At 37.9% G+C, this 16,465-nt stretch overlaps 1 protein-coding gene across 4 annotated transcripts in view; it reads right to left on the bottom strand.

Annotated features, from left to right (window-relative positions):
- if (inflated) overlaps positions 1-16,465 on the bottom strand; it is a 175,750-nt gene that overhangs the window by 27,284 nt on the left and 132,001 nt on the right. The window lies entirely within an intron of this gene.

Here is a 16,465-nt window from a genome sequence, read left to right as displayed (position 1 = left end):
ATGTCGATGCCTTAGGCGGTGGAAACTATTGCTGTGGCATTACCTTTTTTACAGTTCCGAACTAGATGCTGTGTTGCGGGTATTATCGTTCTATGCATCACTCACTGCTGGTAGTAAATAAAACGAAGCTTGAAGAAAACGCTTCAACTAGCTAAACAGTTTCATTATGCCAAAACCGTACAGATGGTGGTTTATCAGCTAATTGTTACTTTTTTTCGCTGCTATGACATTTCTACTTCTACCGCAGTATGTTTTTGACACTCAACCAGAGAATTACAAAAACAAAATATATGAAATGCGTGTGTTTGTTTGTATGTATGTCACCCTGCCGCCACGCTGTTATTTTGTTAATTTTGTTTATCTGCACTTTCGTATGTTCATTTCATTCGCTCGTTCACAATAGTGCCCTACTTTTGAATATGCAACACTATACAACACTATCAATCAGGTCGAACCTTACCTAAGCGGTTTCAACTTAAAGCGCTTAGCCAACTCAACTCGATTACTTTTTATTGTTGCTTTCCCTGCAATTCGGTAAGCTAGCTAGTGTTTTAATTGTACTAGTTAGCAACGAAATACAGCTAGAGTATTATTCACATACACATGCCTATAACTAGAAGACAAAACGTCAATATCTGACACATACAGGAGGAATAAATAAACAGCTGTTCGCGAGAAGTCTAGACTTTAGGAGAAATATGCGAACGAGGCAACAGGGTATATAAAAGCAGCGCAGGCTGAGTTTGATTTCAACGCGCTTTTAGTGAAGTACGCGAGTATTGTAATTGTGCAGCAATTTCCTAAAGTTTGTTACAATACATAGAACACTTTAGAACAAGTTGGTTTGATGGCGCCAATTCGGGAGTTCCGAAATGGTGTTACAGTTAAGATCTCATTATTTTGTTGGTTTGGTTTCGTTGTTTCCGAACCAGACTGAAATTCTACATGTTGATTATAGTAGGATTCTACCCCCCTTTTCGATAGTTCCGAACCAGTGGGAAAAGTTTTAAGCTGTGGGGAAAGCAGGCATACTCATTAGACTGGGTCGATTTATTAACCGATATCACGCCATCGATTTTTCGATAGGATTTGGGCCCAGGAAAAAAAGTTCCGCATACCCAAAAAAATTATTTTCGAGCCTGCGAAAAAAAGGGCGAAAGGGTAAATTTTTCGACCAAAACACTCCTCAAAACACAAAGAACTTTTTTTCCTGAGACCGAATCCTATCGAAAAATCGATGGCGCGATATCGATTAACTTTCGTCCATACAAATGGACCCAGGTTAATACTCATAGGCGCAGTCTATTGATCAAATACATATTAAATATAAGATATGAAAACCCAAGCTTTTTATTTTTGAACTAGAGAAAATTTAATATCAATCGAACTAGTATTTATTTGGTACCTTGGGTCTAGTTCGGAACCAGAAATTTTGATCACTAGTTACTGACTTTCCTTCAGGGTACTTGCAAACATTTACTGATAACTATTTGTAGATGGTATAAATCATGAAAAAATCTGTCATGAACTAAAGGGGAAAAATATATTCGTAAAAGAGTTGCTAAGATGCCTAATACCCAAATAAGGATAATTATTCCTGACGGAATTGAATGCCGATAAACTGACACACAGTCAACAAGAAGGTATACGACAAGACTAGAGCCAATAAAATGCTTCTTTACAGGTATTTGACACATACACACACATACATGGGAATTTATGTGCATACTTACAGTGATGACCATGCTTTTAAGGCAGTTTGGCTAAAGCAAAGTGCAAAACCGTTTAATCTGTGTACATCCTCAATTTCCTACAATTTTCAATAAAAAAAGCAACTTGCTTACGTTCTATCATGAAAGAATGGTGTGCAATTTGTAAGTCCTACCAATCTCTGAAAAGGCTTCACCAATTCTAAAATATTTGACTCAGGTTTTGTAACTGAGGATGTCCTCATGGCCTGTCTCCGGCCATGGAATTTTGAGTTTCTTGACGGAGATACACTTTTCGAAATACAGATATGCGACGAGTATCACTATGGCAGAAATCCCTGCTTAGTTACTGGAAACCGCCGTCACAAAAATCGTACACCAGCATAATAAACTATAGGCTATCAAATCATTCGAATTTAAATCGTCGCAACGGGGTGGAATTGGTACCCCACTTACCTGACATGTACGGGTCGTGTTCATTCCTCAAACAAAGAAACTAAACCACTCGGAAGCCAAAGACAACATGCCAATAAGCCCTTCCTCTTTTATCCAAAAACCCTGAAGACACTTTTTGACCCGCACATAAGAGACAACTTCTAGCTCATGCACGAGGGTCGCAGTTCAACAAGCATACCGAAAAAGCAAATCGCTTGAAAGTACACTTCAAGAGTCAGTCAGCATTATCAAAAAATCAAATACAAAAAGTGCACCCGGGAAAGCTTTCCAGACATGGCTGTAGCCTTTAACAACGTGCAACTGGGGGCCATCTACAGGACATATTAACGCCATGGAACTCAAGGCTCTATAGTTGCATGTATAAATTTTTTTGGAGGTGACTCAGTATGTCATATGGCTACCAGAAACGCTACTCAGCGAGGCGTGGAAAATCTGGAATTCTTCTAGGCATAAGGAACCGTTATTTCCTTCAAGCCAGCGAGCTTATACAAGCGGCACTTTGCGGCATTTAGCTATGGGCAGGACAAAACGGGCCGGGCGTGAATACAGCAAAAACAGAATGTGCCCTGTTAACAAGAAAAACAAAAACTTCACTCCCACAACTTACAGAGGCTAAAGGATACAACGATACATAGCTCTCTTCTGAAGCCAAAATATCTTGGAAGGATAAGGTATTTTCAGAGACGACTTCCTCTGCGAGTGTTGGCAGCGATCACATGATCTCTACAAACAGAACATTGTTGATAGTCCTTCTGGAGTTAATAGTTACGCATATGGATAATTTTTTATGTCCACCACTGTAAACACTCGCGATGGAATATTGGCTTGCGTACGAGTAGCTTTTACGATAGAGACACTGAAGGTGAATACCTACAGCAATTGCGATTGTGAAAAGTTTTTTCAACACCTCAATACGATTACACAGAAACAAAACAGTGACAATGACCACAACAACAGCAAACAAATTTAACTTTAAGGCAGTGACGTTAACAACAATTGCAAAATTACCTAGAGCTGCAAGGTGAAGAGGTGGTGCCGCTGGTGTTACTACTCCTGATTGGGCTTGCAATCTCAATGATCGTGCGTCAGATTATTTTTTTTTTCTTTTTAAAGTCCCACAACTTTGCTGAAGGCGTTTTGCTATTGGTTGTACTCGCTGCGCTGCTTGCATGTCAGATTATTTACTTTTATTGCAATCGGGTACCCATTGTACTGTGCAATTGTGAATTTTGTTGTTTCGCGATACACCGCGTGTGCGTCTGCGCAAAAGATCAAATTAAACGATAACAATTTGTCGCTGAAGTGTTTCAATTTGAGCGTTGCGAGCCAAAGGTACATATTAAGTAAGCAGCGGCTTCTGGTGCTTTGTTTGCTGTGCGCGGTGATCAATGGTGCGTTGGTTTGTGTAGCGTGTGGCACATAAAAAATAAAAGAAAATCACAGCTTTTTTTTTGCTTCAATTTTCAAGGAGTGCCTATTTAAGGAGCAAAACCTTCTTGAATGCGAGCACCTCTCCCCCACTTTGGCTGTTCTTGCGTTCTTGGACTTTGGTTTGGTTGAATGTTGCTTTGCTTTTGTTTGTGTTGCCGCTTTTATTTTTGTTGCTGTGCAATACGCGCTTGCTGTACATCGACATTGGCGACATGCTTCGCGCAGTTGGACGTTTTGTATGTTGCACGTGGTACATGGGATTGGACTGTTGGACCTGGATACGTGAATGCATTCATGGCTTTCAAATTGTACATGTGTCTGGTTTTGCTGTTGTTCGATAGTTATACCCAAAAGTAGTACTATACACCTCATCTCAGCTAACGAGATTTTGTAATTGCCAAGCATGCCTCTATAGCAAGGGATTTCGGGATGCAAATCAAAACCCATTCAGCGAAAACGCTTTTAATGTCAGATTCCTCTATTTCTTTGGTCCTCTGTTCTATGCGCGTTGTATAACTCGAGTAAACATTGAGATAACGCAATGGAATTTGATGTAAGGAAAATTTTGCAATGGGTGTGTGGAAGATCTCGTACGGGTTAGAAAATGGACCCACGCAGAACTTAATTGACACATCATCTTAAAACTTCATTATGATGAGAAAACATGCAGATACCTCGAAGAGGTCCTGCGAGGTAGTGATTCACAAAGGTCGCAGCTGATTCCACTTCATCGACCAATTTTCTATGTCCAATTACGTGATTATTCACACCATTTTAGAAGATCCCCCGGTATAACACCCTTGACTTCTTGGAGGCTACTGAAAAGGGGTTTTCTAAGATACTTTATTCTCCTTGGACAATGCGGAACAGGACAGTTGCACGTACCTAGATATTTCACCCATTCCTCTGTTCATAGATTTTGCGAAGTCAAATCTTGTTTCAGTCCCATTCGGGTCACAAATATCGCAACTATTTATTGGCCGTTAAGTACCGCAACTAAACTGTATACTTTTGTCTCCTATATTAATTTTAAGTGGCCGAAGCTCGTTTTTTATATGATGGTCATACGCTTTCAGGAATTCTACAGGACTGCAATTGCTTAAATCTTAATCCCTAACACCCTTGATGATTCCTAGTGGTACAAGGATTTATTTCGCTCCTGCCATGTAATGAGCCTTAGTGTTGTCTCGGGTTAAAACCTACTCTCCCAGTTCAGAAGAGGAACAGATATGAACGTGACCGATGAAGTGCCCAAAACTTCCGTTCATACTGCACAAGCTGTTCTAAATTCATTTGTGGAAACTCAGATGTCGAATATGTAAGTGGGCTCCACATTGCTCTTATCCTTCCTTGGAAGTTAGCGGATTCTAGTGAGAGTGACTCGCTCCAGAGGGCACTTTGAATTGGCATTTCCTTGTGCATAACGTTTAAAGACATATTCATAGTATATGATTTATGTAACACACCTCGGCTCCATTACACTACCACATCAGTGCTCCATATGTAAGGATCAGTCGGTTAACTGCTTGGTGTCCATTCCGAAAGTTCTAGTCTCCGACCCCACTTAACGCTAAGCTTTCTTTTGCTGGCATACATAGCCCCGTAAGTCTGTCTGGCTCTGGGCTCTGCGTTTAAAACTTTAGTTCTTCTTATGTTATACAAGTGTTTCTAGATGTTTACCGTTAGAAACACTATAAGACTGTTAACCATTTAGAGAAGATAACATAAATTGTGAATTTCTATCCTCGCGATGAAAAGCGCTTTTCGGTATACGAGGGGTTAAATTGGTTAAATCCTTCGGTCAATGCCCAATTTCGCAATTTCCTTAGTGAATCCGGCATGATCCCGCTTACCAATTTGGAGCACAGATCTACTTTTACTATGTCATCCGCGTAGGCCGTAATTTTGACTTCATTCCTGTTGAATTGGCGGAGCAGTGATGACAGCTCTCGACATAGCGCTTATTATTATAGACCTTAGAGTTCACCCTATCCCGACAAAAATAGAATCCTTAATTTGTAGGGTTTAGAGGACATTTTCTATTGCCTCCACGCGAAGATTATCGAAAGCTGCTCGTATGTCCAAGAATGCAATCAGATTAAACTCTTTGCTCTTACCTTGCGGACCACTTCATTTAGAGTCATAAGTGTTGATGATAACGTAGCTCCCAGTCCATCAAATCTATGACTTTGGGGCATAATTTTTAGATGGATAATGTGGAAGCAATAAGGCCTTGTGGTCTTTGTTGCCAAACAAAAGAATGAAGTGAATCAATCGCTTTAGTAATCAACTGGGTATAATGGGGGTTTTCTTCCATTCGAATGTTATTATCAACTTTTTTATGCCTTTTGTTACATTGCATATGTAACTTTGTACCATTCAAGTACTCGCAGGTAATTCAAGTAATTCTCATAATAAAATCGCCCCCGTGTAGAATTTCAATTAGCTTTGTCGAGCATTTCATTTCATTTCTTTTACTTTTTTGTACTTTTTGCCTTTAGCTTCAACATTTCAAGCTTCAAAGTTCTTGCCATTCTACTGTTGTTTAGTTGTTGGCACTATTCTGTTATTTGTTTCTTATATTGTTGTGTTCTTGTATTGTTATTGCTATTTGTCATTTTTTGTGTACACATTTTTTTTCGTCAGGTTAAAAAAAGTCTAACCATTCTTTAGAACTATTAGTATGGCATTTGGTGCGTTAAGTTGGTATTTATTGCTCTGAGTAACATCGGAATGTATGCGAGTATACACCAAGTCCAATGTTTGTCTGAAGATGCTGCCTGATAGATGGACGTTTCGATGTACTTAGCTGCTGTTGGAGGTGCAGTGCTTTTGGTGCGTGTAATTGATGTGATGGGCAATTTAAAGCCATTTAATTCATACGTGTTCAAATACTTCTTTTCTGCTGAAGGATACATTACACAGTAAAAAATCAAAGGATATTGAGACGCTCTATTCGGAGAAAATCTGATATTTACTATATAAAAGAGATAAGAGGAAGGCAGTGTAAACTTCAATGACTGGTGACGTCTATGAACTTTTACAGATAGAGAAGTCGAGAGTTTAATACTTAATACGGTGTAAAAGTTGTTAAAAAGTATGAAGAATGGAAAACATAACTTCAACTTAATTTGTCAGTCGGTTAACAGACTTAGGATGAAGAGGAGCAGTAATCATATAACACACATATGAAGCTATCGGCGCAGAAGCACTGTATTCCGTCTTGCTCCTCTACTGAACAATTTTTTCCTCAAGATAAAATTACATTCCTAGCGTCATCATGTTATGGATACCAGGTGGCTTACTTCAATATTGTATTCAAAGTACATAGTGTAAGGAAATATTTTAGACCACAGCAGTAACGAAAAAAGTTGTCGGTTACACCAGTTTGTGTTAATAGCTTCTTATTTATAGTGAAGCTCTGATGTGAGCGCTATCTTCGGCCAACGCACCGTGTAAAGGCTGGCCGAGAGGTAATGAAGTTCCATATCTTGACCGATCTGCGGATATGAAACACCCCACCTCTCACTACAAGCCTCCTGTTTTTTTTTTTACGTTAGAGAAATTTTGAACTCCCAAATCGTTCTGTAAAACAGATAACACCTTGCTTATCTTGTTAACGAGATCATGGCATTGAAAGAGGCAAAAAAGAGCGAAAAATTCGATAAAAACTACATCAGGCTAGGAGAGTTGTAGGTTGAGGCCAATTATCTTTTGGCACAGCCCCCAGAGGAACCATATATAGCGACAACGGAATGAAAAATCACCCTATCATAGTTGTCAGCTCGAAAACGGCTCACTTGAGAATATTTTTCAAAAACATTATATTTCAGAATTTGTTTCAAAATCGACCTACCTCGGTATTCGGTGAAAGAACGCGTCATCTCAGGTTCCCGCCCTAGTTGGCTTAAACTGTGGTAGTCGGCCTGGTACCAAAAGGTGCATGTTTCTTTAATAATTTGGGAAAAATTTAAACAACGTGACATCAGGACGGACAAGGCGACAGCCGTTTCGATTATACCTTTTTTAAATCTCTTCAAAGCCTTTTCTCCCGGGAGTGGGATTCGAGCCCTGCCCTCCTACGATGGTTGAAGTGTTATAATAAACGCATTCTGCCGCATCATGCATTAGTTGTTGTAAACCTTATCCCAATTGCCTTCTTTGCATATTTTCTTTATTCATAGTCCATACTTCGTATGGAATCATATGGTAAAGTTATGCGTTGGTAAGGCGGTTTCACAGAAACTTGGTGTTGTTGCTTTGTTCTATTTATAGAACTGCAACGAATTAACACCAATGTTATCTATTTGTATGAGTTTTTAAGCGGGGATTACCCTTATTGCTTTAAATGTATGAAAACATTTTATTTGAAGCAATTTTTAATGCATGTTTCTGTTTAACAAGTTTTAAAGGGACTCTCATAGCAGAGTTTAGTCCGCAAGTGATCTAGAGGAATACAACGAAGCGTGTATGTTTAAGTGATCTAAACTATAAAAATGTTTCCATTTGTTTCAATAACCATTGATTGTGCTTGCAATTCTCAATTAGTTAGTGAAATAGCCTAAAGATATAGCTTAAAATTTGTATCCCAAATAGAGGTTTTTCATAGCAGAGGAAAGTGGCTGAAAAGGCAGCCAATATCTCAGAGCCCAAGTGCTCAGATAAAAAAAAAAAAAAATAAATATGTGCAAGGCGCGATATCCTCCGAGGACATTTTAGGCCGAAATTCTTTTCCAATTTGTGTCGTGCTCCTTTTTTAATTTTTCTTACGAATTGGTGGGACGGAACCTATGCACACGTTTTATGCCGATTCACTGAGAAGCTTTTGATGGCAGAAATGCACTCGTAGTGTTTGCCAAATCACTGCTTAGAAAAACTTGTTTCTAATCGAACAAACTTTTTTCTAAATTTTTGATTTGGCTTTGCCCGTGGCTTGATCTTCCGTGTGGTAGGCGAAAGCTACCACTACCATGAAATGACATACAGCTCACTAAAATAAAAAATTAAAAAATTAAAAAAACTATTCGTAATCCAAATCATGAAATCTTAGATAGGCGTTATTGGATCAGCACAGGAAGCCGAACGTCGTCCACACAGAGTTATGATCAACAGACAAATACATCTCATCAACTGAGGGCTAAAAATACATTCTAAGTAAAAGGCGACCAAAGTCCTAGTTACCCGTGACAACTGAAAGTCTCTATCTCCTTACTGCCCTCCCAGACTTGAAGAGGATACCACAACTCGGCACGCTTCGTCCCCAATTTCGCTAGGATTCGGTACAAGCTTCGGGTCAGAAGTGGTATTTGAGCATTTAAAATGACTCTCTACTCCATCGCTAAGCACTGATATGAGGCTTAGGGTAAGCAATGTAATATCTAGCCTCACTACTCGTCTTGCCTAGAGGAGGAAAAGTTTGCAAAGCATTTTCCGTGCATCTGCTCTGCTTTCGCAAGTAGTAAATATGAGGCTTTGCGTCATCAATGTTATCTTTGGTTTTACTACTCTTTCGACTTTAGGAAATAAGACAGCGGAACATTTCTGCCCTTCTTGCCCCATAGAGGGGCATTTTTATGGGAAAGCTGAAATATGGCTTTCTTTAGCCATATCCTGAGATATTACCTTTTAGGATCGATCGTTTTCGAACCGACAGAAAATTTTAGTTATAGAAAGATTTCGTTAAGTAAGAAGAACCTGGGTTTACCAAGCTACATACTATTACAGTGATCTTTACCGCGACCAAAACCATGTTAGTGACCGTAGCCGTGACAATAGCTGTAACCGTAGGTTAGAATGTGATCAAAGCCTCGACAAACGAACGTAAGGGCCATCATGCAGCGCTTTTGACTCGGAACTATATTTTACCAACCCTCGCGATATAAAGTTTTGCAATTTTTTTACAGAGTTATAATTAAAGTATACATATTTATTCTCCCAGTGTACTCTTGAAATTTTAGAATGCAGTGATTGCTTTTAATATGTATTCTACAGTTATCATTGAATTCTAGGCATTTTTATACTCAGTTGAGCAGAGCTCACAGAGTATATTAACTTTGATTGGATAACGGTTGGTTGTACAGGTATAAAGGAATAGAGAAATATATAGACTTCCATATATCAAAATCATCAGTATCGAAAAAAAATCGATTGAGCCATGTCCGTCCGTCCGTCCGTCCGTCCATCTGCCCGTTAACACGATAACTTGAGTAAATTTCGAGGTATCTTGGTGAAATTTGGTATGTAGGTTCCCGGGCACTCATCTCAGATCGCTATTTAAAACGAACGATATAGGACAATAACCACGCCCACTTTTTCGATATCGAAAATTTCGAAAAATCGAAAAAGTACGATAATTCATTACCAAATACGGATAAAGGGATGAAACTTGGTAGGTGGGTTTAGCTTATGATGCAAAACAGAAAACTAGTAAAATTTTGGACAACGGGCGTGACACGCCCACTTTTAAAAGAAGGTAATTTAGAAGTTTTGCAAGCTGTAATTTGGCAGTCGTTGAAGATATCATGATGAAATTTGGCAGGAACGTTACTCTTATTACTATATGTCTGCTTAGTAAAAATTAGCAAAATCGGAGAACGACCACGCCCACTTTTTAAAAAAAAAAATTTTTTTAATTCAAATTTTAAAAGAAAAGTTAATATCTTTACAGTATATAAGTAAATTATGTCAACATTCAACTCCAGCAATGATATGTCTCAACAAAATACAAAAATAAAAGAAAATTTCAAAATGGGCGTGGCTCCGCCCTTTTTCATTTAATTTGTCTAGGATAATTTTAATGTCATAAATCGAACAAAAATTTACCAATCCTTGTGAAATTTGGACGATAACTGTTTTCTGTGAAAAAGAGCGAAATCGGTTGAAGCCACGCTCAGTTTTTATACACAGTCGACCGCCTGTCCTTCCGCTCGGCCGTTAACACGATAACTTGAGCAAAAATCGATATATCTTTACTAAACTCAGTTCACGTACTTATCTGAACTCACTTTGGTGTAGAAAATGGCCGAAATCCGACTATGAACACGTCCACTTTTTCGATATCGAAAATTACGAAAAATGAAAAAAATGCCATAATTATATACCAAAATCGAAAAAAGGCATGAAACATGGTAATTGTATTGGTCTATTGACGCAAAATATAACTTTAGAAAAAAACTTGGTAAAATGGGTGTGACACCTACCATATTAAGTAGAAGAAAATGAAAGAGTTTTGCAGGGCGAAATCAAAAGATCTTGGAATCTTGGAAGGAATACTGTTCGTAGTATTACATATATAAATAAACTAGCGGTACCCGACAGATGATGTTCTGGATCACCCTGGTCCACAGTTTGGTCGATATCTCGAAAACGCCTTCACATATACAACTAAGGGCCACTCCCTTTAAAACCCTCATTAATACCTTTAATTTGATACCCATATCGTACAAACGCATTCTATAGTCATCCCTGGTCCACGTTTATGGCGATATCCCGAAAAGGCGTCCACCCATACAACTAAGGTCCACTCCCTTTTAAAACACTTATTAACACCTTTCGTTTGATACCCATATTGTACAAACGCATACTAGAGTCAACCCTGGCTCACTTTTATAACGATATTCCGAAAAGGCGTCCACCTATAGAACTAAGGCCCACTCCCTTTTAAAATACTCATTAACACCTTTCATTTGATACTCATATTGTACAAACAAATTCCAGAGTCAGGCCTGGTCCACCTTTATGGCGATATCCCTAAATGGCGTCCATCTATAGAACTATGGCCCACTTCCTTTAAAATACTCTTTAATACCTTCCATTTGATACACATGTCATACAAACACATGCCAGGGTTACCCTAGGTTCTTTTTACAACATGGTGATTTTCCCTTACTTTGTCTCCACAGCTCTCAACTGAGTATGTAATGTTCGGTTACACCCGAACTTAGCCTTCCTTACTTGTTTTCTTATAGAGTTCTCGAATTACGAATGGAATTTTTAAGAGCTTTCAAGTAACACGCTTTAATAGAATTCAGCATATAAAATGTAATCATAAATAGCAGGTTTGGGACTGAGAATAAAATGAGCAATAAAAGTAAACTTTGAGAACAAACAAGAATACTAATTGTGCCTAATGTTATTAAGTTTGGATAAGCACCTAGCGCTTATGAAATTCTTATTGTTAGTGAAATCTGATCGACCAAGATCAATAAAACAAAAAAAATGTTAGTATTACCCACGTTTACAACAGAAAAAGTATTACAGTTTACGTGGGTGCCTGCCAAGTTTGGCCTAACCCCAAGGAATTCTAAAACACACAGAGCAATATCCGTTGATCACCGGCCGAACAAAGTTGGTACCAATGGATTGAGGTTGGGTGTTCAAGTCAACCAGCTTTGGTGAGGTAGGATGCCTGTCTACACCTCTTTCATTTCTAGGTAAATGACACCCTAATTTAATCAGATAGTGAGGTTACAAAAACACGACTCTACAAAAAAAGTTTGTTCTTTGTACTAAAGATTATTTCATGATTTTCTGTTTTATTATAAATAAAAACGAAAAGAAAATACCTTTTGTCGGTATAAAGTTTGCTTTCGTAATAGTTATAGCAACAATACTCATGGCGCTAGAGTGATAACTAAACAACGATCAGGTGTTTTGTGCAAATATAGAATAACCTAAAATGTCTTCGGGAAAGTTTAAATATAAAGTTCGAGAAATAATTCAAGGTTCGATTCGAGCTCAAGGCCAGAACAATAATTTTTTTCTAATGATAATTAAAAAGAAAAAAAAATATTGTTCTGGCCTTGAGCTCGAATCGAACCTTGAATCATTTATCAATAGGCCGATAAAAACAAAAATAATTCTTCGAGAAATAAAATATGAATTACATACATCTCTCAACCTCTGTGAAGCCTACGAAGCATATTTTGGCTGTCATGTTTGGAATCAAGACAAGAATTGGGCTTGGCTCCACATGTTGCTCGTAGATATTGTAAAAGATGTTTGGAAGGTAAGCAAATTTAATTTATTTAAATATTAAATTAAATAAAGTAGACATATTTATTTCTCTTTCTATATTTTAGGTTGGTATCGAGGTGAAAAAAGAACTATGAAATTTGCAATACCAAGAATCTGGCGAGAACCAAAAGACCACGTTAAAGACTGCTACTTTTGCATTGTGAATCGGAGTAAAAGACGTAGAGGCAAAAATGCAAAACCTACTATCCTGATCTTGAATCTTCTTCTGCTCCAGTCGCACACGATCTGACACGACCAGTACCATAGCCACTGAAAAAATTATCGCAGAGAAGTGGATCATCTCTGAGTTCTTATAAAAGCAATGCCGATAAGGAGTTTTTACCGACACCAGAACAATCGAAACATCATTTCATCACTACTGAAGATTTTAATGATTTGATTAGAGATTTAAATTTACCAAAAAGTAAAGCAGAGCTTTTAGGCTCTTCTTCGAACAACGCTATCAAGGCAATATAATGAAAACATTATGGGAGACTATATTTGGGGTTTATTGAGGGATAATACACTCTACCGCGAGTTTGGGGCTAGTTTTAGTATCTCTCTCTCACATTGTTTATTGTTGTCTCATTATCTGATTAAATTAGGAATCAGTATGAGATATGTGTGTATCTATTACAATTATGTAATGGGACCAACCTTTCCTGTAAAGCCGGTGCAATATATGGTACTTTGCTGACAAGAACATATTTCTTGCTGCAACATTGTTTACATTAAATGACTTTAGTCAATTCTATGCATACCCTCCCATGTCAATTCCTCTATGCATCTTATTCTTAGCGATCAGGTACAAAAAACATCTTCATTACACGTCGTTTAATCATCAATCTTCAAACCATAATTAAGACATACAGCCCACTTTTCCAGGGACAACTTTATGCTCTACTCAGAGCAGATATATGAGTGACTTCTTCCCGCATATGAAGTAACCACAGCCATTGCGAAACTCATACAAGACCGTTCCCACAAACGGGAGATGAGGCCGGTATACAAGTATACCATGATAAAATATATACAAATCACGGCTTGCTATCTCTTAGTTAAGACTCCTTACAACAGTTTAGGTATCCATGCATGCAGAGTCGCCTCATGTCCTCATCATGCCTGCCGCGGATATATTCTAGACCTCTTCCCGTAGGAGGACAACAATAATCCGCCTGTGACATATTGTAACAAAGCTGTTCCTTAGAGTGTCATTATATAACGCCTAATAGCGACGAACATCAATATCATCCCGTTGTCCGCCGCAATAAAAGAAGCGCTAAAAACATGTGCGTACATTTTTTGAGAAACTGAAGGACTTATGCATATCTTCATATCTTGAGTCTGACTGTAAAACTTTATTAAACAATCAGATCATATTTCAGTGTAATCGACTTCAGCAATCACGAAATAAAAAGACAATTTAATCTGTGTTTAACCAACGAAAGCCGCATACTTAACCAATCAAAAAGTGACAGTGGAAAACGGAAATTCTCATAAGCACCTTCGTATATTGATACCAATGAAATTAAATTTAACACACTTGTAAGATCTCTCCCGCTCAAACCCTCGAATTCACCACAATGTGAACTAACACGCACTTATAAAAAACTGTTTGGGAATCACTTCAAATTTCATTTAGGGAGAATACTGACAGCAAGCGAAACAAAAATAAGCTACACACGTATTCATATACATGTAATCAAATACTTGGCAAGTGTCAAATGTCAATGTTCTAGAAATAAAATTTTAAATCGATGTGTTAAAATTAAACTCTGAAATGTAGCTACCTAAATATCCAAATCAGAGGAATATACTCGTTGGTATACGTATGTAGTATGTTTTTTTAGTTTGAGTACTTAACCCTACAAGTGCCAACGGAAATTGTGAAGTCAATTGAATATTAATGTGCACACATGCGGTAGATACAAGAAAGATATGAGCACGATTCGGTTGAAAAATTGTTGACGAATATAGTTTTTAAGTTAAACGGAAATCACGACAAATCCGTCGTTTGCTGTAATTTTTGACGCTGATAGCATATTTGACAGCTGTCAAATGTTGTGGATGTCAGATACTTTAAATTATTGTTTTAAAAATCAAAACAAATAATTCAACTGAAAATTAAGTATGATAACACATTGGCTAAGCAAAATTTTCGAAAACTGGCGATACCAAGCCCCGAGTGTATATAGCGATTCATTTAGTCATAAATCCAATTTCATTGGTTTCGGATTTATGATAACTGGATCTTATATATTATTATATTATACTAATACATATACAATTAGTTAGGTGTCATGACCTCTATTAAAAAATAGATACGTGGGCGCTATGGTGTGGTAGAATCGTGCTCCACTAACCACATCGAAGGTCCTGGGTTTAAGTCGCGGGCAAAGCTACATCAAAAATTTTTATACAAGTTTTTTCAATTAGAAAACAGTTTTTTTAAGCGGAGTCACCACTCGGCAGTTATTTGGCAAACACTCCGAGTGTATTTCTGGCATGAAAAGCTGCTCAATGAAATCTCGTCTGCCTTGCAGGTGCCGTTCGCAGTCGGCGTAAAACATGTGGGACCTACAAAAAGCAAAAAAAAACAACAAAAAATTGGAAGACAATATCGGCCTAAATTCTCTTTGGAGGTATATAGCGTCTTGTATTTATTTATTTTTTTATATGCAACTGTCGTAGCGTAGTGAAGAATTTTTGCATACCCAGCATAATGTCTGCAAATGGCAACTAGTTGGGCAGAATCGCGAGGACGAGATGTACACCAAGTAAAATAGAGCTCGCTCTTCCTACAACAAGCTAAAAAATAATTCTCCTTGACTGCGTACGCACTACTGATATTTTCGGAAAAGGATAAACATGTCTCAGAAACATTACAGAAGATGAAGCTGTCCTGAAACTCAATATGAAGGATCGTAAATCAAGGCTTCCATTGTTGCTGAGGGACGAAAGGCAAGAGCTGAGGATTCTTAACAAAGGCAATCAATAGTGATGCGTTTAATTGATATGTAGATATGTTTACCAGTTTTCAATAACATGACCTGTAGAAGAGACAGATGGGATACGATCAACACATATGTGAGGCATATACTTATCAGTAAACGAGAAGGCGATTGCCCAGCCCATTAGCGTGAGAGTAGCCATAGAGCTCACGTAGCGCGCACCCGTACTCGAAGTAATGCTAAACGCGGTCCCAGGCACGAGTATTTGCGCGGGCCGTGAGAGGTTAAGTTTTAGTGGGTAAGCCTTCATGGAAGAAGGGAGTCCTCGGAGAGTCTCGCAGGCTTAAGTGTAGACGTATGTGCATAAAGGATTTCCTCCTTCCACGAAATACAAAAAAAAACAAAAATATGCGAGATTGGTATGCTATATACGGGAATACAAATTAAGCGTAAGTCTAGTCACTACATTGTAGCGTAATGCTCGAACAATGTTTGCGGTAAATTTACTATGAATGAAATCAGACAGAAAAGCAGCGCAAGGAAAGCGAATCGACATCGGACTTCATGTTATCAATTTGCTATCGAGGTGCTTACGGTTTGTTATAGATTAGTTATCAGTTTTTTACAAACGATTCACCGATTTGTTAGAAATTTTCTGTCGAAAACAAAGGTGAGTTATGAGTTATCGATATTTATTAACGAATTATCGAAACGTTATCGACTTATAGTCGAAAATTTATCGACTTATTGTATTCAAGTTATCGTTTGTGTTCGAAAAGTTATGGATATTTTATCAAAATTTATCGATTTGATATCGAAAATTGAGCGATATTTTATAGAAAAGTTATCGGATCGTTACCGAAAAGTTATCGATAAGATTTTTGTTCTAGATGGCTCGAATTC

This window comes from Eurosta solidaginis, chromosome 4 (genome assembly GCF_040869045.1).
Source record: "Eurosta solidaginis isolate ZX-2024a chromosome 4, ASM4086904v1, whole genome shotgun sequence".
NCBI classification, from domain to species: domain Eukaryota; kingdom Metazoa; phylum Arthropoda; class Insecta; order Diptera; family Tephritidae; genus Eurosta; species Eurosta solidaginis.
Note: the sequence above shows the minus strand (reverse complement) of the source record. Positions and strands in the feature narration are given on the sequence as shown.